This window comes from Ambystoma mexicanum, chromosome 6p, assembly GCF_040938575.1.
Source record: "Ambystoma mexicanum isolate Mex_15411 chromosome 6p, UKY_AmexF1_1, whole genome shotgun sequence".
Lineage (NCBI taxonomy): Eukaryota > Metazoa > Chordata > Amphibia > Caudata > Ambystomatidae > Ambystoma > Ambystoma mexicanum.
The window spans coordinates 1253921300-1253942363 of NC_090935.1; the positions used below are offsets into that span (position 1 = coordinate 1253921300).

The window sequence follows — 21064 nt, forward strand, 5'->3', positions numbered from 1 at the left end:
GTGAATGCTTACTGAAAGCATGTGGCATAGCCAAAGTAATAGCTCTGCAGATGACAGTAAGGGCACATATCTATCGAGTAACTTCACCATTGCCATCTTTGTAGCATGGGCATGACTCCCTTCTAGAGGAGGGATTGTGTGAAAGTTGTGTCTCCAGGACATAAGAAACTACAAAAGGGACAGAGGAGACTTGGAAGCCAGTTTTCTGTGATAAGGGCTGCTGTTGGTGATCAAAACAATCCTGTCTCAGTACGGTACAGAACAAATTACTTCCCTCCCGGTAATGTTCTTTCTGATGGATGTTCCACCCACAAATTCCTTATCTATGATTTTCTAATCTCCAGCGCAGCTGTCCTTCAGAAGTTATTTTGCCTCCGATGGGTACAGCACAGCCTGGGTCAACTCTGCTCAGCACCCTTACACACCAGACATAACTTTGGGGTTTGAGGTGTCAGAAATGAGAGTCAGACACAAGGTATTCATATTCTCAAGTAAAGACATTTATTGTAATAGAAATGGGTTGGGAAACTGCCCAGCTCTCCCTACTCTAAGAGGAATTTCCTTACCTAAAAATCAAATCTACGGATTAGACTATGTCAGAAAGTCAGTAACTGAAAAGCCATCCTCGTGTACAAAACATCCTATCCTGACCCTCACACTAAAACAAAACAACAAAGAGTGCAAGGAAATTAGAACGTTTCTTACCTATAACTTCTGTTCTCCAGCATTGCTATCTTTCATAGATTGACATGCTGTGAATATTCTGCATTGTCAGCCTGGGAACCCTCGGTTACCTTTTGATTCCCCTTGCCATAGGAAAGAAGAACCTACATGTTGTAGCCTAGCACCGTTGTTATGGGTAATTTTGGTCTCCACCAATGGGACCTCGAGTAGCCCTAGACTAGACCCGTCCCTTCCTGTTCCCCTCAGATTCTGACCCCATGGTGATGGATGCCCATAGGGTGTATGTGGTATTACCTAATGGGGTGGAAGGAGGACGCATGTGAATCTATGAAAGATACCAATGCAGGAAAACAGGAGTTACAGGTAAACGTTCTTCTCCAGCAATGGATCTTTCATAGATTCACATGCTGTGAATATATTATGGACCAGTACGCAGAAGATGGCAGTGCTTAAAGTTAAAAACCACCAAATTTACTTGCAGGAAAACCATAGGTTAACATCTTACTGGAACAACTGCTGCAGGATTTTTAGCGAATTGTAATTTTTATCACATGAGGAGAAGGGGGGGGGTTTATAACCTCATGTTTGTTTATTTTAGAGCCTGCCCTGAAGAAGGACCTAGAGTCTGAAATGCATTGGACTGGGCCTATCTGAATGCTGATGACTTTTGAATAAAGCCAATTTGATTACTGAAAAGAGTGGATAATCTGAAGATTATTGATTTTCTAATTAGACATAACTATTAACTATTGATGATTTTGTTTCGAAGTAGTATTGACTACGCATAAGGCGTCTCCAAGCTAAGTGAGAGGTTCACTGAGCAACCCTTGCCGATTCTGTTTTGCTGTGACGAAGTGTACGCCACATTTATTGGATGACGCCTTGAGTTTCACCACAAAATTTGTTTTGAAGATACCAAGTTGTATAAATTGAAGCGGTGCCCGCCTCTCAAAACTGTTCTTGTACACCCAATTGCTATACAACACCGAGGTGGTGGCACGCAAATAACATGTCGCCAACGTTACTAATAAACATGCTGAGACTCTCAGATTCTCATCCGAAGAAGCAGAGGCCATTCTAAATCTGATAACAGACTCGGGTCTGAAACTACATCCCTCAGATCCAACCAAGAAAAGAAACAGTTGGAATACTTAATTCGCAAGGAAATTAATAGAAAGCTACATGCCGTCACATTGCCCTAGTACCATCGGGTACAAAGAATACCAAGAGGATTTTGCATCCCTCTGCGCCCCACATTGAGCAAAGAAAATAAAGAATTATTGAGATTGCTTCTCACTAAGCGCCCTTTGGACCCGATTCTTTTAAGTATTCAGGAATTATCAAAAGAACTGCAATTAATAACAGAGATCGAAGACATTAAGACAGAATTAACAGAGACGCTAAGTAAGGAAAAGCTATCCAAAACCCTGGAGGCTAGTCACAGTAAACTAGAAAGCTACAAAGATGAACTGAGGACAAAGAAAATGTGTTAAATTCAAGCGTGATACCTACGATTACCACAATGATGAAGTGTACATGTGGATGAATAGATACAATAATCCAAGTCGTCCACCACGTAAAATTTCAAACGACTGAGTAGACTCAGACACACAAGCGGGAAAACTTCCAGGGGATAGAACTGTGCATCAGCCTAGCACAGAGACGAGGCATACGCACATAAAAACCAAGATCAGCAATCTGCAGCAAGATCCACCACACCACCAAGACAGCAACCTTTTTTAGCGAGAGACAATAGTCAAAGAAAAGAACCAGGAGGGGGAGAAAAATGGCCAGAAGCATCAGGCTTCCAGAGTGGCTATCCCAGAAGAAGGACCTAGTCATTAATCTATCAAAACATGCTTAAAGCGCCTCTGAAACACTAATCCTACATAAGGGTTTGAACTTCGTATCCAGGTATACATCCACATTATTTGATACTAAAGTGGAACTATTCAAGTGTATACATAAACTAAAATCTTACTTTGCAGATACTATTATTGACAACCTACAGCCCAACACAGAATTCTTGGAATTACGCCCAAAAAGTACCTTTGTACCTCATTTTCCTCACGGAACTATAGACGTGTTTCACGAGTCAGTATCGAAAGACCTGAGAAAAGTTTCGTTCAAAACCCCGAAATATAGAAATTTAAACAAAAATGAAATGGAAATGATCAGGAACCTATACGAAGATGGGGATATTGTGATTCACTCAGCGGATAAAAGAGAGCATTGGTAATTATGAACATGACTGATTACCACAAAGAATGTAACAGACAATTGAGTGATACAAGAATGTACAATCCTCTAACAAGTAATCAGACACAAGAAATAAAACAAACCATTGAAACAATGCTCACTATAGCAGAAGACAACAAGTGGATCTCTGATAAAAACTAAGATGTTCTTGACCACGCATTATCCAAAGGTGCCACATTTCTATTGGTTACCTAAAATCCATAAATCATTACATAGACCACCTGGAAGACCAATTGTGGCAGCCAACAATTGGATACTACAACCCTTGGGCATATATATATATATATATAGACAAGATCCTCCAACCTATCATTCAGAACTTTCCCCCCTACATCAAAGATACAACTCATTTTCTCAACAGGCTGCATGGCATCGAAATTCAGCAGAGAGATATCCTGGTAACTACTGATGTATGCAGCTTGTATACATCAATACCGCATGATTTGGGACAACAAGCTGTGGAGTGGATTTTGCTCAAGGAAGAGGACGTTGCAGCGTCTAGAGTTCATAATGATTATGCTAGAACTGATTGCGCAAAACTCCAACTATGAATTTGAAGGTAAATTCTTCCTACAAACGCCCCCAAGTGTGCCAACACATTCATGTTAAAATTTCAAGAGGACCATATTCTACATCATCCAGTATAGCATAAATACATCAGGCACTGGGGACGCTATATTGATGACATTTTTCTCATATGGAATGACAGCTGAAACTCTGGCCTCCTTTCTCACATACCTCCACCTGATTGATACAAGAATCCAATTTACATCGGAAATTGGCAATCCTGGGTTGCACTCCCTTGATGTGCAAATTCTACCTAAAGCACCTAGTTTGAGACATTTATCACAAACCCACTGATGGAAACAATCTTTGCATAGAATGAGTTTTCATCTTCTATCAACACTGAAAAGTCTCCCATTTAGTCAACTCCTCAGAGTGAAGCGCATCGTCAACACCACGAACGACTGGGCAATTGAATCTGATAAAATGCTCAACAATATTCAGGCAAGAGGATGCCATGAGGCGGAACTAGCAACAGCTAAATCTAAGATCAACCTCAAAGATCGCAATGCTCTCCTAGCACCGAGAATTCAGACAACAGACAGCGAGGCTCCTCTCGTATTTGTGAGTAAGTACAGTATGTAGTCAACCAAGATTTAAAAAAATCAGTACTGAAACATTGGCCATTACTCACTTATAATAAATTGCTAAATCAATTCATTACAAAACCAATTTTTGCATTTAGAAGGAGTCATAACTTAAAGGACTTACTTGTGAAGACTCAACCTAACAAAACAAGAAAACAACCAAGCAGGCATCCCCAGAATGTATCCATGCCTTGCATGCAACAGCTGCAATAATGTAATCAAGTGAGATATAATCACCCACTCCAGAACTGGAGAAAAAGTCAAATTAAAAGACCACGCAACTTGTGAAACCCAGAATGTCATCTATGCCATAAAATGCCTGTGCGGCTTGACGTACGTGGGGCAAACCAGCTATAAAGCTTGCATACCATGGAATGACCATAAGTCGAACATAAGAACTCATAACCGACACTCTCCGGTTGCAAGACATTTCTAGGAACATAAGCATCAGCTTGCACAAATCCGGTTCCAGATACTAGAAGTGATTAGGACCAGAGATCTTCAGACAAATCTCACAAAGAAACTCAAACAAAGCGAGGCCTTCTGGATCGACAGACTAGATACTGTCTCTCCAGCGGGTCTCAATGAAGAACTTGACTTACATTGCTTTTTGTGAATAAGCAAAGACTATAGCTTTGCATATGCATGAGCATAGCTCATTGTTAGCCTTATCACAAACTAGCAGACATCTTTAGATATTGCATCCTAGATTACTTTGCTACATTGTCTGTAACCTTATATAGACCATTGTAATCAAATGTGTACACTCACCATTGACACAAAGCATGTGTCAATGTGTGTCTAAAGTAGACAGTTCCATGAGGCAACAACCATTGTAACACCATTATCTTCAAGTCTTCTTACGAGAGAACTGACCTCTTTATAAATACTTCCTAAATTTTTTTTTATGGGACAGCATCATCATTAGAATATCCAGGTAGCAATGCTACTGGATAGCAAACATCACTTCCAGACAGGCCCGTTATTTCTCCATCTAGGAACCGATGTCTCGCATTCAAAGCAGACCTTCATCTATTAACCTTAGAACAACGCTACATTGGTATGGCAAACAATTTTCTAAGAACGTGCCAGATATACCTCCATTATGGGGGGGGGCGTCAACTTTAACACTAGCATACAAATATAGGTCATCATTACCCTCATCTTAGCCTAGCCTCTGTTTGGTAAATTATCCAAACAACAGTTTCTGATACGCCATTTATTGCACACTACATTTGTCTATTTTAACATCTACACTCATTAAACATGTAATTAGATGAATCCATAGATAAGCCACCATGCGTCAGGAAGTTGGGTGTACATTTATGGATAACAGGATTCTGTTTGGTCTATATTTTCGCATCCCCGAACATGATGTAAGCAGGAAGCATTATAGACTCTGATCGGCTGATCGGTATTACAATTATTGACTTGTTACAATAGATGTTTCATATCCACTAATTGGCACATAGGCAAGAGCACTTGACTAGGTATATACTCTGCAGCTAAATCCCACAAATATGACCCAAGGCGATGCATACGCGGTCTGCTTAAAATCGCTGTAAGTACACATTACATTCCCCATCAAGTGTCAGGTACCCGTTTAGACGCCATGATGTGTGCACGTGATGATGTCGCAGTAAATAAACCTTTGGAGGGTCTCAGCGTCCAGTTATCCTTGGCAACAACTGTTGCTGTAGACGCAGAGACGCTGTCCAACCCACAGACCCCAACACTTCACCACGCGTTATTGAACGGAATAGCAGTAAGTGTGTTTCAACCTGTTTTCACATCAGTACACGAGCAAGAAAATTATCGGAAAGCTGCAATTGACACGCGTTTTTCTTGGTAGGGCAAAGGAACATCCTTATTAATTACACAGCAGTGTTCCCACACAGTGTTTACTAGATAGACATTCTTCCAGAAGGTAAGCAATTTTTAAACGCACGTGTAAGCGGAAATTCGTATTGCAGAACTAATGGCATTGAAAACTCCTTGTTTTCATGTGCACACGCTTTACAGTATAGCATTTTTACTTTTAGTATTGACACTGCAGGGATAAGGAGACGATTCCGACAGCCGGACTAACTACTTATTTGGAGTGGACATATTCATTCACACATGTGTTCATCGAGATAAAGACATATGCTTGCATAAAGTAAGCATTTTTTAAACGCACAAGTATTCGGACCGTTTCGCTAAAGGAATACATGGGATTGCAAAGGAACAAGTTACTTACCTGTAACTGTTGTTCTCCAGCATGGGTCGGCATGGATTCACATGCTCATGAATATTCCCCGTCGTCAGGCTGGGAATCCTCAGTAAAGAAAAAAATCAGTATCAGTTTCGTTTCTGAACTGTCTTTCTTAGTAGTAACCAATCACAGGTCTCTGGGTCATACTGACCCCAGCCAATGACTGCCCTCTCCCTAAGCCCGGCCCCTGGCAGCCATCCTCTGATTTTTACCGCATGTTCAAGTGTTGGGAGTCCTTGTGCTATAGCTCTCAGGGCTTCTACTGCGTTTTGCGTTATTTTTCAAGAGATTGATCTCATTTTTTTCAGTCAATCGAGCCTCAAGCTCCACCGTTTCTACTTCCGATCAACGGGGACCCATTTCAGAATTTTCTACGCCCCTCAAGGGCGAAGTTTTTGTCGAGTTAGGCTTCTCGGAGGATTCCAGAAGTTTCTGAGGCCTACCTCGTGGACATGGCCCAGGAGAAAGGAAGCTCGACACCCGGATCCAAGCTGTTTAGGAACTGCCCTGGATGCGGATTACAGAATGTGTTCAAGGAGGGCGAGCATTCGAGATGCCTCTACTGCCTTCTGTGCGTTTTGCATGAACATGACGAATCGGACTATGAGCGATCGTCGGACCCGTCTCGCCAGCTGGCTGGAAGGAAAGAGCCCAGCAGGTGAGAAGAAGAAGTCCTAGCTGTCTTCTAAGTCCTGTGAGGGCATTCCGGCGACGGGTGCCCAGCAGCAGGCATAGATGCACGAGGACATCATTCCGAGAAGGGACTTGATGGACCTCACCCTGGCCACGTCCGTGGCCAGCAGACGCTGCACCTTGCCCAGGATGGCCTTCGTCCTTTCCTTCAGTGCGACCTGTGACGGGACCAGGTGGGATTTGAGAATCCCAGGTCCGTGAGCAGCCGGACGGTCTTCGCTGTGTGTTCGACGGCGAGTTCCCTTGTCCTTGCTCGGATGAGCCAATCGTCCAGGTAGGGGTAGACGTGGATCCCCTGCAGGCGCAGCCGCGCTGCCACCGGCGCTTGGCACTTGGTGAATACCCTGGGCGCCGACTTCATTCCGAATGCGAGGGCCTTGAACTGGTAGTGCCGTCCTTGGACTACGAACCTCAGAAACATTCAGTGTCCTTTTAGAATGGGGATGTGAAAGTACGCATCCTCCAAATCCAATGACGATAGGAAGTCGCCTTCCTCCAGCTGGCCCAGCACGTGCTGGAGGGTGACCATCCGGAACTTCAGTGCCTTGATGTATTTGTTTAGTCGACACAGGTCCAGGATGGGACGCCATCCTCCTGTCTTGTTTCTGATGAGGAATTATCTTGAGAATACTCCGTAGCCCCGGAGCCTCCTTGGGACTAGCTCGATGGCTCCTTTCTTGAGCATCGCTCCTATCTCTAACAGCAGTTGAGGGACGTGGTTTTCCTTCCTGGCCACGGGAGGAATGCGGGGACACTTCTTTAGAAATTCGGGAGTGTGCCCGTGGGCGAGGGCATCCAGCACCCAACGGTCAGCCGGCCTCCCACCGGGGTGCTCTGGTGAGGGCCTGACGCAACGGCCGGTTCAATCTTGCTTGGCAGCGGCCTTGCCGCCTTGGCCTCCCTGGCGACGACGGCGAGATCAACCTGACTTGCCTTTTCCCCTGTAGGCTTCCTGCGATGAGGAGCGGCCCGCCTGACGGTATGTCAAGGAGCCGCCGCTGAATCCTTTGGAGACACCTTGCTTGCCTCCGGAGTTCCAAAATGGCGGCTGTCGTAGCTGCAGAACTCCCAAAGCCAGAGCCGTCTCTGTGTCGGTCTTTATGGCCTGCAGTGACTCATCCACTGTCTTTCCAAACAGATTGTTCCAGTTGAAGGGTATGTCCAAAACCTTGGCTTGCACGTCTTGGCGGAAATCCGTCACCTTGAGCCACCCCGCCGTCGAAGGCAAACGATGTTGCCCAACTGGCGGAAACCGGTGTCGGAAATGTCCGTGGCTACCGTTATGGCATGCGTTGGCCGCCTTAATCGTTGCCGCCAACGAGATGTCTCGTCGTCCCATGGCGTTCAGTTTCTTTCCCTCGCCATCCGGTGGGGAAGTAGAAGTTGAGGCTGACGCCCCCCTGCTTTCTTCTTGGCTGCCGACGAGACGACTGAATCCGGGGTCGGTTGTGCCCTAAGGCACAAGGGGGCGGCCTCAGGGACCCGGTTCTACTTCTCGTACCGGTCCCTCTTGGCAGATGTCAAGGACGGGTTCTTCAGAAGAACAAGTCCCTCGTCCTAGATTTCATCCAGCAACGGCACCTTAAGGACCGTCTTCCTTTTGGCCTTGCGCCGTTGGTAGAGGAATCCTTCCTTCTTTTGTTCTTCGGGGCAGAGCTGGAAAAGCTCGGATGCCCTGGCAATCATGGCGTGGAAGGAGCCAATTACATCGGGCGGGGAGCCCCGAGGAGGTGGTGGTGGGAGGTCCGTCCCGTCGTCACCACTGTCATCCGTCCCCGTTGTGGCCCTATCTGTTCCCGTGTCATCTCCAGGGATAGGGGAAGGAGAAGGAGACCACGGCTGAGAAGGCCGTGAGGGCTGGAAGGGCGGGGTGGATGAACTCTCCTACTCTTGTTTGGAGGGCTTGCCGACGGGCCCGGTTCAGCTGGGTCGTCCGTTGGGGGCAGGGGCAATCTCGTCCTTATCACCGTGCATAAGGTTTGGGTTGCCATCAAAATGGCCACCGAGTTGTCTTGTGGCTCGGGTTGCGACGGGCGTGATGGTTGCTCCTGCTCCACGGGAGCCTCGTCGGTGCCACTGTCACTTTCTTCGTCCCCCTCGTCGGGATTCCTCCTGTGGGATGGGGCCTCCCCAAACTTCCTGTTGAGGCCCTCCACGACTTCCACCAACTCCTCCTCGGAGGCTGTGTCCGTGTCCGTAACGGCCACCACCCTCCCTCTTTTTCCACCGGGGTCTTCACCGGGGTCTTCTCGATGGGCTGAAAAGAGGATTCCCTCTGCGGTGGCAGGGAAACTCTGGGCACCGAGGTCGCCTCCACTGGGGTAGCCTCCACAGGCTTCGCCAGGGCTGTCGCGACTACCTCGGTAGAAGCCTTAGCCGGGTGAATCAAGGCCTTCACCACCTTGGGTGTGCTCGAGGCCTTCACCTTGGGGGAAGGGTCACCGCCTCGCTCCCCCTCGGCTGGTTCCTTCGAGATCGACTGGGGCCTCTCCAGAAGCTTAGCCGGGTTCTCAGACTTTCTCTTCCCCGAGACAGAGCGTTGGCTAGTGGTTGATGGCGCCGGTGAAGGTGCTGGACTATTGCAACAGCCTATTTCTAAATCTGCCTGCTTCTACTGTCCGTCCTCTGTAACTCATCCAGAACAGGACTGCAAGACTTGTCCTTGGTCACAAGCCCATGGATCGTATCTCTCCAGGACTGAAATCTCTGCACTGGCTCCTAGTTGCTGCGAGGATTAAGTTCAAAATCCTCTGCACTGTCCACAAGGCCTTCTGGGGCTTGGGGCCTCAACACCTTCAACTCTGTCTTCCTAAATATCTTCCTTCTTGTGTTTTTTGCTCATCCGCCTTCAACTCCCTCAGGGTCAGTCCTTTCTCCAACAAGTTGGTGGTAGATCTCTTTCTTCAGCTGGGGCCTCCCTCTGGAACAGCCTCCCAGAAACTTGAGGAGAATCATGTCTGGTTCCGGAAGCACCTCAAAACCGTTTTCTTTGCTTCTGCTTTTTCTCCTTCTCTCTCCTGCTGACTTCCAGGCTGAAACTGCACTGGTTACCTGGCCACTATTTGATCTCGGCCTCAGGTCCCCTGCCCACCAGTCGCTCACCTGCACTGCCTTCCGGGCAACCCCCGCACTTGGGGACTGTTTTCTGTATCCCTAAAGCCCCCACCACCAGCACTTGCCACCTGCTGGCCTTACTTTTACCTATAGTTATTTACTCTATTATCCCAGTTATTGCACTTTCCCCTCCCCCCGCACTTTCACCCTTCCTTCTTCCAATGCACTTGCGCGATCTGAATGACACCTGGCCTAGTAGGATCATTGTCTGTCTTCCCTCTGTTTCCCCCTCCCTTGACTCTTGGCGCCTTGAAACACTTGTGTAGGCGCGTTATAAATGCCATATCATATCATATTTCCTCACCATTGAAGAAACAAGCACATTTTCTGAGGGATATGTACTTTGTCCCCCAATGATCCGGTTACCTGGGACAAGTTCGCTGTCAGGAACTCTTGTAGCGGTCTCATGTGCAGTCTGCAGTGCGGGACTAGCGGTATGCATGACGCCATTGTCCCGAGTAGTTTCATGCATTGACGCGCCTTTCGTACCTTGTTTGGTGTGAACGTTTTCAGTAGGGCTGTGAGGGCGTTTACTGTCATGGGCGAGCCGCACCATGGGTTACTGGGTGAAGAATTCCACTCCAAGGAACACAAGCTTCCTCAATGGCCATAAGAAGGATCTTCTGTAATTGATGGCGAAGCCTAATGTTTGTAAGAGACGCACTGTCGCTGCCATAGAACGCTTTGCTCCTTTCCTGAACGGGGGACACACTAGCCAGTAGTCTAAATAGGGATAGACATGATGACCCTTTTTTCAGAGACTGGCTGCCATTGGCACAAGGCACTTTGTTAAGGTGCGTGGAGCGACTTAAGGCCAAATGGAAGGACCCTGAATTGGTAGTGCGACTTGCTGACCACGAACCAGAGATACTTACGATGCCCTGGATGGATGGGGACGTGAAAGTACATGTCCTGGACATCCAGAGAGGTGAGGTAGTTGTGGTGCTGCATTGCTTCTATGACTGCTATAGCGTAATCATAGTTAACTTTTGGCGCTTGATGTATTTGTTTAGCATCTGTAGGTCCATAATGGGATTCAATTTTCCATCCGGTTTTCAGACAACAAAATACCGAGAGTATACTCCTTTTCCCCTGTGTTCATTTTTATGTGCCTGTTTTGCAGCATGAGCTGCATTTCTTGTAGAAGCGCAGCCTTGTGTGCCTGCGGTCGGTATTCTGGAGGTATGGGAGGAGGTGTTTGTTTGAATTCCAGAAAGGGCCCGTGCAATACTACATCCAGTACCCATTTGTCCTTTGCTATTTTTCTCCAGTTTCAGGCAAACTTGGAGATACTCGCTCCTCTGAGGGCGCCGTGGGACGGGTAGTCACTGTTGGGCTTTGCCCTGCCGTCCCCTCTGGGTTCCTGAGGGCTGCTTGTAGCGCTGACTCTGCCCATTATCCTTTGATTTTTGGTACCCTTGGTACGCTCTCTTGTATCACTTGGTAGTCATATGGCGAGACCCTAGAGTATTGCCGTCCCATGTTGCATGAAGACATGTATGAACTGAGGAAAAGGCAGATGGTTCTGTAAGGATGTTAAGGATCTGACTGGGTCAGTGTCCGTTTTGATTGCTTTAAGCGCTTTGTTGATTTTCAGTCTGAACAGCTCATCCCCCTCAAAAGGCAAGTCTGCTTCTTTATGGTGCACATCTGCTCGGACGTCTGTACATCGGAGCCACCCCTGTCTCCTCAGGACCACCCCGTTGGCCACCGCTTAAAACGTGTTTCCGCCAGGTCCATCACTATGATGATCTCCAGGTTGGATGACTCCTCCCCTTCCTTTAGATCACCATTGCCTCCTTATGCTTCTGCAGATGTTCTAGAATTGGAGCCAGTTTATGACACATCTCTCCATCATATATGGCGATGATGGCCAAGGAGTGTGCTGGTTTTACTGCTGTGGCCCCAATTGCTACGACCTTCTTTCCAAAGGTGTCTTGCTTGCACGCCTCATTGTTTCGTGGTACCACACACTTCTGCTTCACGGGTTTCGCCTTCCGGCTCACCGCCACTGAGACTACTGACTCAGGAGACAGCAGAGAGGTAGGACATTTTGGTGCATTTTCCGACGAGTTGTACTTTTTATCGAGGCGACCTTTGACTGCTGTGGTTATGAATGGGCATCTCATTATCTTAAGTCCCTCTTGCTAGACGTTGTTAAAGATAGGAATTGAGACAACCACCTTCCTCCTTTTTCCCATATGGTCAAATAAAAAGCACTCCTTTTCATCCTCTGAGGCGAGGAAGTCAAACTCCTTGCATGCCTTCATGACTGTAAAATGGAACCCTGTGATGTCATCCGGGGGACTCCTCATCCTGTGAAAATTCCTATAGAGCATCCGTGTCCCAATTATCGTCCCGCCGCGAGGAGTGGGATGATGAAGATGTAGTGCTATGGGGTTTGTCCACATCCGTCAGTTCTTCTTCGGGTACTGACCGCACCAGTGGTGAAAAGGTGCAACACCTTTTGCGTGAGGTCGAGGTTAGCGGTGGTGATGTACTTCTGCCCCTGCGGACTGGCCGAAGTGAGGGGGATGCTGCAGGAGATGGGGAGGCCGACCTGGATTGTTTGAGAAACCCGAAGGTGTTTCACTTACTAGTCCCCGGGGATCTGTCATCCAGGTGGCAAGGACACGTCCATCGCTACTGGATCCAGTTCCTGGGGTGGACCAGTGGGGGAGGATCACCTGGATGAGGGGTCTTCTGGGAGTGCAAGTGGGAAACCGACGGGTGACACGCAACCCCATTTGCTGTAACAACCTTTCCCCATCCTACACTATATTCTATATTTAGAAGATCTATCCCCCTCCCCCTTTTTCTGACACAAACACTTATTACGCAGAAAAAGACTATGTACTAACACCTGAGCTATTTACCTGACATGTCCCAATACAAGGCTCAGACAGTTGACAGTACCCACGCACACCTGATGGCTCTTTACCTTCCCCACAGGGATAAAAGGCAGAGCACACTACAAGCAAGGCCGAATGCACGAGGAAATAGCTATACCGGACCGGCAGTTCAAGCTGAGGAGAAAGGCGGCGAGACGTGAAAGGATGAGGAGGGGATTGCTGTTGCTCTTTCAAACTCAGACCCACGAAGCCTCTGAAAGGGAAATCATAACACCAGGAGTTACAGCTGGCGTGTGGAGGAACAGATGTCAACTGTCCAAGGGGGCCTCCCACATTGACAGGCGGGGAGGCACACTGGCTACTGTGGTACCGTCATTGACTCCAGAAGCACGGCAAGCCAACGAGTTCAACACAGCCGGAAGAGAGAGAGAGAGAGAGAGAGAGAGAGAGAGAGTGTGTGTGTGTGTGTGTGTGTGTGTGTGTGTGTGTGTGTGTGTGTGTGTGTGTGCTTTTTAATGACAATGAGCAAATAATTAACTGTGTTAGAAATTCATGAACTGTGTTAAAGATGGCTATGTGAACCAGACAAAGGGATGCCAAAGGGAAAGCTACTGGGAGTGAATCTCGCATTGAGATAAAGCAAAGTGAACTGTATATTTAAGCAAACGTGAACCCTGCTGAGGGATGCCTGAGAGTTGGGGAGAAGAGTAATACACTTCTTAACATTGTGTCGACAATAGTGAACCCGGCAGAGGGTTGTGCACAGTAATAATGGTTGTTTAAAAAGACATTAAAGCTCTTGAATGTTACAAGCTGTATTTGAAAGGCCGTAGTGAACCGGTTAGAGGCAGACCTGCTTTGCAAGGAGGATCTGAGCGCGGCGGATGGAGATCCAAGGGGCGAAGAACAATCGTCCAAGGTGCAAAACCACCAAAGGAACTTTTGTTTGTTGTTTTGATCCAGCAGGCCTTCTCAGGCAAGAGACTTTGTAGAAAAGAGACTTGGCCCCTGAAGGTTCTGGTATGGTATGCGTACCTCATGCTGAAGAGGCACAAGAGTGTGCTGTGCTCAGGAGTTCTGCATTGTCCTGTGCATAAAACGTGGGGCAGGGAGAACCAGCCATAACATCCTGACTTATTTTGAGAACACTTCTTTCTTTTCTGGTGAACATTATCCCACACTCTTTTTGTAACTTAGTGGTAAGGATTGGCAATTTTAATGTTTTAATGTTTTTTTTTTAGTATAGACCCTTTTTATTTGACACAGCGCTACTAGGACTGCCTTATTATATGATGGTTGTAGCTTGCTTCAATCTTAGCTTTAGGTTTAGATTAGGCATTTTTCTCACCCATGCATACAGTTTAATGAACACCTTTGAATTGTGATCATTTGTGTCCGTCTTTCCTGTTACCACCATGAGTTCCTTACAATTGCAAATGTCCTCTGGAGGACCTTGCTGATCTTCCTCGTGATGCAGATCTGGGTCTAGGAGGAGAGTGTTGCGACACCGCTGGTTGAGGCGGTGGTTGCAGAGATGGCAAGGCCGGCATCACTGGCCTCATCATTGATGCATCAAGCTGAGTGATGACCTTCTACAGCGAAGAGAGTACCTATATCGAAAGTAAGGCCTGCGGGTAGGTTAATAGTGCCTGCACTTCCCTTTGTTGGACTTCTAGGTGGGTGGGACCTGGGGGTGGTGCTGGTCCTTCTGGTTGTCTGCCTAATTTGTCTCCCTGGCGTTGGTGGCCTGGTTGGGCATCTCCTCTTGCATTGTAACTGACTGTTCCGACCCTGACCCTTCTGCTTGCTGATGTTGTGTCTCAAATTCAGTGTCGATTTTGTACTATAATATCTCCTTTGTAATTACGTCAGAGTAGTGAATAGGTGAGACCTGACTCATGGGTTGTTTTAGTGTTGACTCGTGTGGCTGGGGAGGCTGCACCTCCAGAGGAAGCTTTTGTCTTTCTGTTGATGAAATTGTCGACAACGTTGGTGACAAGGCATCTTTTCGTAGTTTCTTGGGTCCCAGGGATTTATCTTTTTCCACTGCAGTGACTGTAGGCAGGGACGAAGAGTCTGCGCATGTGCAGTCTTTTTCCACGGGTTTCTTCATTGATGAGCCAGTGTTAGGGAGTGTCGTGGACAAGCTAGTTTTGTGGAGCATCGTTGATGAGCTGGACCTTTGAAGCGGAGTGGACCGGGCAGTTTTGTGGAGCATCGTCGACAAACTCGACTTGTGGAGTGCCGTGGATGAGACAGTTTTATGGGGCATCGTCAAGGGGCTAGTTGCCCTATGTGTCTGATTCATTGTTGCTGTCAACAGGCTCTCTTTATGTGCCTTTGACTGCTCTTTTTCAGTGGAGTAGGTTGGAGGGTGTTCATGCGCCTTCCGTGCCTCCACTGACTTCGTCAACAATTATTTAAGCCCTTTCAGAGCAATCGAAGATGAGGGGCTTGCGCCCATGGCCGTGGTAGATTTGACCAGCCCCGGGGGGTTTTGGGGTGTTACCTATGCCTCCCCCTGGGAGCTAGTGGTGACTTTGATGAGGTTTCGTCTTCTCCCACTGACCTTGACTTATGCTTCCGCTTCTCCGACGACTTCCTGCCTCCCGTCCCGGTGACAACGGACCGTCTCAGGGCAACGACAGCCTTCTGCAGCCCCTTAGAAGGCCTCCTCTCGCCCACTGTCAACAGTTCGTAGCCGTGAGTGACTCTGTGCTTGGTCTTTTTATGCGACCGCTCTTCCGAGCTGGTCCTTTTGCTCGTCCGCTGTAGTTTCCACACCTTAGTGGCCATGCTTTTGGTCGATTCGACGTCAGAGAAGTACTCGGGGGAAGTTCCCCTCATTGAGCCAGCAGATCAGCCTTCGGTTTCTATCCTTGAGTATCTTGGTGCTGAGACCTCTACAGATAGCGCAGTTGTCAACCGTGTGGTGGGGTACAGGCAGTATATGCAGTCAGATTGTTTATCTCCCTCATATACGTTTTTCAGGCCACAAGATGCACAGGCCTTAAAAAGGGGTCTCCTTTTGTCCTCCATCACCACTCATCTGCCACACATCGAAATAGTAGACTTGATGTTGAAATTTACTGGGAACCAGAAGAAGAAAGTTGTTTTTGAAAGATTTTAACCTAGATTCAAAAACCAGAGGACTCCCTCAGCTCAACATGCGGTTAGAATCTGAGGGGAAGAGAAAGAGGAGGGTCTAGTCTAGGACAACTCAAGGCCCCGTTGGTGGAGACTAAAATCACCCATAACAAGGGTGTTAGGCGACAAAATGTAGGTTATCCTTGCACATAGCAAGGGGAAAAGATTCCCAGCACGATGGCGGGGAATATTCACAGCATGTGAATCTTTGAAAAATCCAATGCTGGAGAAATGTAAAAATTGCTGGATGTTGGTAAAAAGTGTTTAAAACCAAATTACCAATAATGACTTAGACAAAAATGTTCTTCAAGGTAAAGACACTTGGATCCAGGGGGTGGTTCCCTTCCTCTGGTTTCTTGAATAGAATGGCAAAAGTTCCACTTCAATTAACAGTTCCTTTGTTTCTTACACTGGATTCACAAAGTACTTGTTTATATCACAAGATTTGCAACAGTTTTTCAGTGAGACTTCGTTTAACTCTGCAGATTGCCTGGTGTAGTCCCCTGCCAGGAATCTTCCTGCAATCTCATCCACCTGCTATACTCGCTTGTCAGGGTTTCTTTTATAGTTCCTTTAATCAATCTCAATTACTTGGTATACTCGCCTGCCAGGAATTATTTTATAGTTAGTTTCAGGTCCCCTGTTATACTCTCCTGCCAGGAATCTTTAAATAACCTCAACTGCTTGGTGTACTTGCCTGCCAGGACTTGCTGTAACTGATTCAGAGTCATTGGTTATACAAAAATGGCTTACACTGTGAGGTACTTTGTATATTTGCCTAAGGTAGCAATTCCTCACACATCTCCCCGACACTTGCAATTCACGCCACTGTCTTGGGTTGGGGTTTGTCTTGGCACTGTGTCTTGACGGTATTCAAATATTCTTCTTATGCTCTTTTCATCATTAACAGTTTCATGTTTATCAAATGCGGACTGGCGCACTTGTCGGAAAGCCCCAGATTCCCCAGCTGCTTTGGGTCGACCCACCGGTCTTCTCTTATGACTTCGATTCTGTCCGCACCTTTGTGGAACAGCTGCTTCGTTCACTTTCCACTCGGGAGTCAGCAGAGGTCTTCCCAGCTTTCTGTGCGTCTCCACAGTCAAACGTTGGCTTCCTCGCTCGTTCTGGATGCATGAACATTGCTTCCAGAAACAGCCTGACACCCAGGAGCTTCTATGCAGCTCCTACCGTCTCCACAGCAGCTCATCCCTTCTTCGGTCCCGGTAAGCATTTTTGTGCCTTGCGTTCGTGAGCCTCCGTGCTTGGAGTGTACCGTTTTCTCCTGCACTGCTGCTCAACCTCCGAGTGCGCACACCATCATTAAATGTCCCACACAAATGTAGACTCTGAAAAACAACTAGCTTGCGCTTGCACTTCAAGCACTGGTCACTCTGCACAAACTCTCTTATCCACCTCCTCGTCTCAGTACCTGAGAGATTATGGGAATTTGAGTCCATGGATGTTTTTGAGCATCTTCTCAAATGGTTTTTCTCATGATGTTTACAATCAGGCATACTAGAAACAGAAGGTGGTATGTGCGAGTTGTAGGTGTTTGAATTAAATGTGGGGGCCTGACTTGAATACTTTGAGGACAAGGTTTCTTGATTTCCTCTAAAAGGGGGAAGCGTTAAATGACAATATGCCATTAATGTGTTTGGTGCCAGAGGGTACGCTTTAGGGAAAAGGAGGGAATACTGTGCTTCATCCAATGAAGTCATAGCATCTCCCCGATAGCCTCCACTGATGTGAACCTCCCTCAAAGCCACCCCCAGAGTCAGGATCAGGTAGCGGCTGTCTTCCCCTGGCCACATGGGAGGAGATTTCCAACAGAGAATCTGTGATAACTCTGCTGGATTTATTACAGCGGCCAGTATATATCGAGGTGCTGCGCCTCATGTACTTAGTTCCTTTTTTCAACACACTTAGTACACTTTGGGAAAGCCAGTCTAAAACTTGTATCGCCTGAATCATGCCCCGCTACGATAAGGCTTCAGGTTTTCAACCCTGCGCAGATTGTGGAGGACAGATGTTTTTCTCCAACTCGTGCAGAATTTGTCTTTACTACCTGGGTGCCAATATATGCATCTGAAGGCCTAGTGGGAGCGTGCCGCAAAGCTTTTCACCTTTTGTCACAAAAGACAAGGCGACTCCTTCAAAGTCGCTGGGTGAAAAATGCCTCATGGAGAAAGGCCGGTCTTGGGCCTAGAAAGAGAAGAAGCACTGTAAAATGGTGTGATCCCCGAGCGGTTCTTTATAACACTGTCCTGTTCTTCTCCTTCAAAGATGATGAGCCACTGATTCTAGCGGCGACTCAGGATTTGGCACAGAAGATATATGTTTCGTACCCAATCCTCCACCCCAAGAAACGGGAGACCTTTTGCTAAAGATGCCAGACCTCTTTACCAAGGCACTGACAGCTTCAGCCTTGGCACAAGGGCTGTGACAGGATTCACTATGTTCGGGCTAGCTGGCAGGGATCATCTAGATTTTGAAAATCCAAGCCTACAGAGTCAGCCCTTGCTTAGAAGGATTTCGATCTGAAACGGCACAGAGAAGCTATGGCCTCTTGCATTAAACCCTTGCACTGGCTCTTGTAGCCTCTCCACAGTCCATGCAGGAGATCCTCAGGACAAAGCCCCAACCCCGTAAAGCAAGTTCATGTCAAGGATGACTCAAGTCTTTGATGGGGAGGATGGCCTTATTCTTTTTGGGTTGGAGTCACTGGACTCCAGGGAGACTTGAGATTTTCCCAGAGGAATTCCATCCGGCAGGAGATCTGTTGACAGGAGTCTTGCAGCCTCAATACCTCCCTTCAGTTGAACATCCTCTCAGCGCCAACTCATGCCTCTTTCCAAAACATAAATAGGAAGGTTGTGGACACACTGGGTAGTGCAGCGCTCACAGACCCAAGGCTCAATTCAAGCTCACAGGCATCATGGATGAAGGCTCCCCCTAGAAATGTTACTGCCTTTCAAACCGGCAGTTGAGGCACTGGAGTGGGAGGCTTGGGAGAAGCCGCCTCAGTCCCCACAATGGACAGAGATCTGGACAGGAAAAAAAGTGTGGTGCCTTTGGACTTGGTGTTTCTCTCCTTCTATCCGTCTCCTGAGAGCTTGGTGGTGTGGGGCATTGCAGTAATCCCGAAAATCACATCTTTCCCTTCTTTGACCCCGGCATGGAGAGGAAGAGGTTGGATGCCTGAGAGCAAAAGGTGTTTCTCTCTGACCTTTTCGACTGTGATGTCAGAGGCAGCTCATAACCTCCTGGAGGGAGATATGAGACAAGGTTTTAACACCCTTGTCAAAAATAGCAGAGAAGTATTGCGCCAGGTTTTGAAGTCTGACCTAGAGACAGGGTGGCACATGCAATAGCCACGGGCCCAGTCATCAGGAGGCACTCGTGGATGAAGACCTCAGGGATTGCTGCTGATGTCCAGTCGAAATTCCTGGACTTGCTTTTTGGTAGTGTGAGGAGGAGACTAACAATGAGGAGACATGTTTGGGGCTACAAATGTCTATTATAACAAAAAAAAACACTCTCCCTACTTCTAAAAAGCTTGCCCTGCCTCACCCTAGGAAACTTTAGTGACCTGTCAGAATGTCCATCCAAAACTAATATATGTTCCATCCCATGTCAGAAACCTGGCAATCTAACCCTAACACTTAAACCAAAAGTATATAACAAAAGTAAAGTTCCTTCACCGGGAAAATGATTCTTTTCTCCTGGTGTCTTGATTCAGTATTCTCGTAATATTAATACTTTCACAGACCCTTCAAATGAGGGCCAGGGAAATGACTCCTTTCCCCCGGTTTATTTATCAAAGTTCTCCACGCAGATCCTTCAGCACTTTTACAGAAAGCTTGTATCAGTCCCTTCAACTCTTTCCACAACGCTCACAGCTTTATTTGGTTTCCCTTTAGCGTCTAGATGATGAATATCTTTTCTAGGCTCCTCTGTATCTTTCTTGAAAACCTTCCGCAAGTCTACTTGAGCAGTGGTAATGGTTGGGCCACTGCGATGAGGGAGATTACTCCTGTTGCACTCTGCTGGAGCAGTGGTATTGGCTTGGCCACTGCGACGAGGGAGATGAATCCCGAGGTACTCTGCTTGAGCAGGGGTTTAGGTCTGATCACTGCAACGAGGGAGCTGACTCTCGCTGCACTTGGAGTGAGCTGGGCCTCTTCCCGGACCCCATCCGGTCTCTTCCTGCTGTCCCCGTTAACTGTGGCTCCTTGGGACACGGCACTGGTTCTTCCCGGAGTCGCAGGGGCCTTTCCTCTTCCTCCGTGATTCCTGCATGGCTCTGCAACAGGCACATGGTCTCTGTGTCCTATCTGGACCAGACAGTCCACCTTCCAGCGATCACGACACCACCAAGTGAGTCGCTCATTGCTGGTTCTCAGGACACTCCGGCAAACTCCTGCCCTTCCTCTCTGGCTTCCGGAGAGACGCAATTGCTCCAGCTGCAGAGTTCCAAGTTTGAACTTTCTGTGCTTCATTTGAGCACTCCTGGCTTCCACGAGGAGATCTCCTTTGTCCTTTCTCGCTTTCATGTTTACTTTCTTAGGCTCAAACTAAGCCAAACTATTTTTAATGCCAAGTGGCAGACAAGCTCTTATAGTCGGGATTTGGTTAGGATACTGGTTGGAGATTAGTTGTGATAATTACACATTTTTACACATAATTCATAAAAAATTTGATTTAAATGACCATTCCATTGACCATTAAGTTCAAGCTTTTATTGTTCAAAAATGGCCCAACTCGTTTCAAGTAAACTCTTCATCAGGGGGTACATTCATACTGTTTCCACAAATAAATTATTTTAAATAAAAAATAATTAGTCAAATTGCAACTTATTACTCCTCAATTACAATCAAAATCTATACATCCACTTTCATATATGTTCAACA

At 47.1% G+C, this 21064-nt stretch overlaps 1 protein-coding gene across 5 annotated transcripts in view; it reads right to left on the minus strand.

Moving 5' to 3' along the window:
• VPS13A (vacuolar protein sorting 13 homolog A) overlaps nt 1-21064 on the minus strand; it is a 2994934-nt gene that overhangs the window by 2239147 nt on the left and 734723 nt on the right. The gene's annotated exons all lie outside the window — the stretch shown is intronic.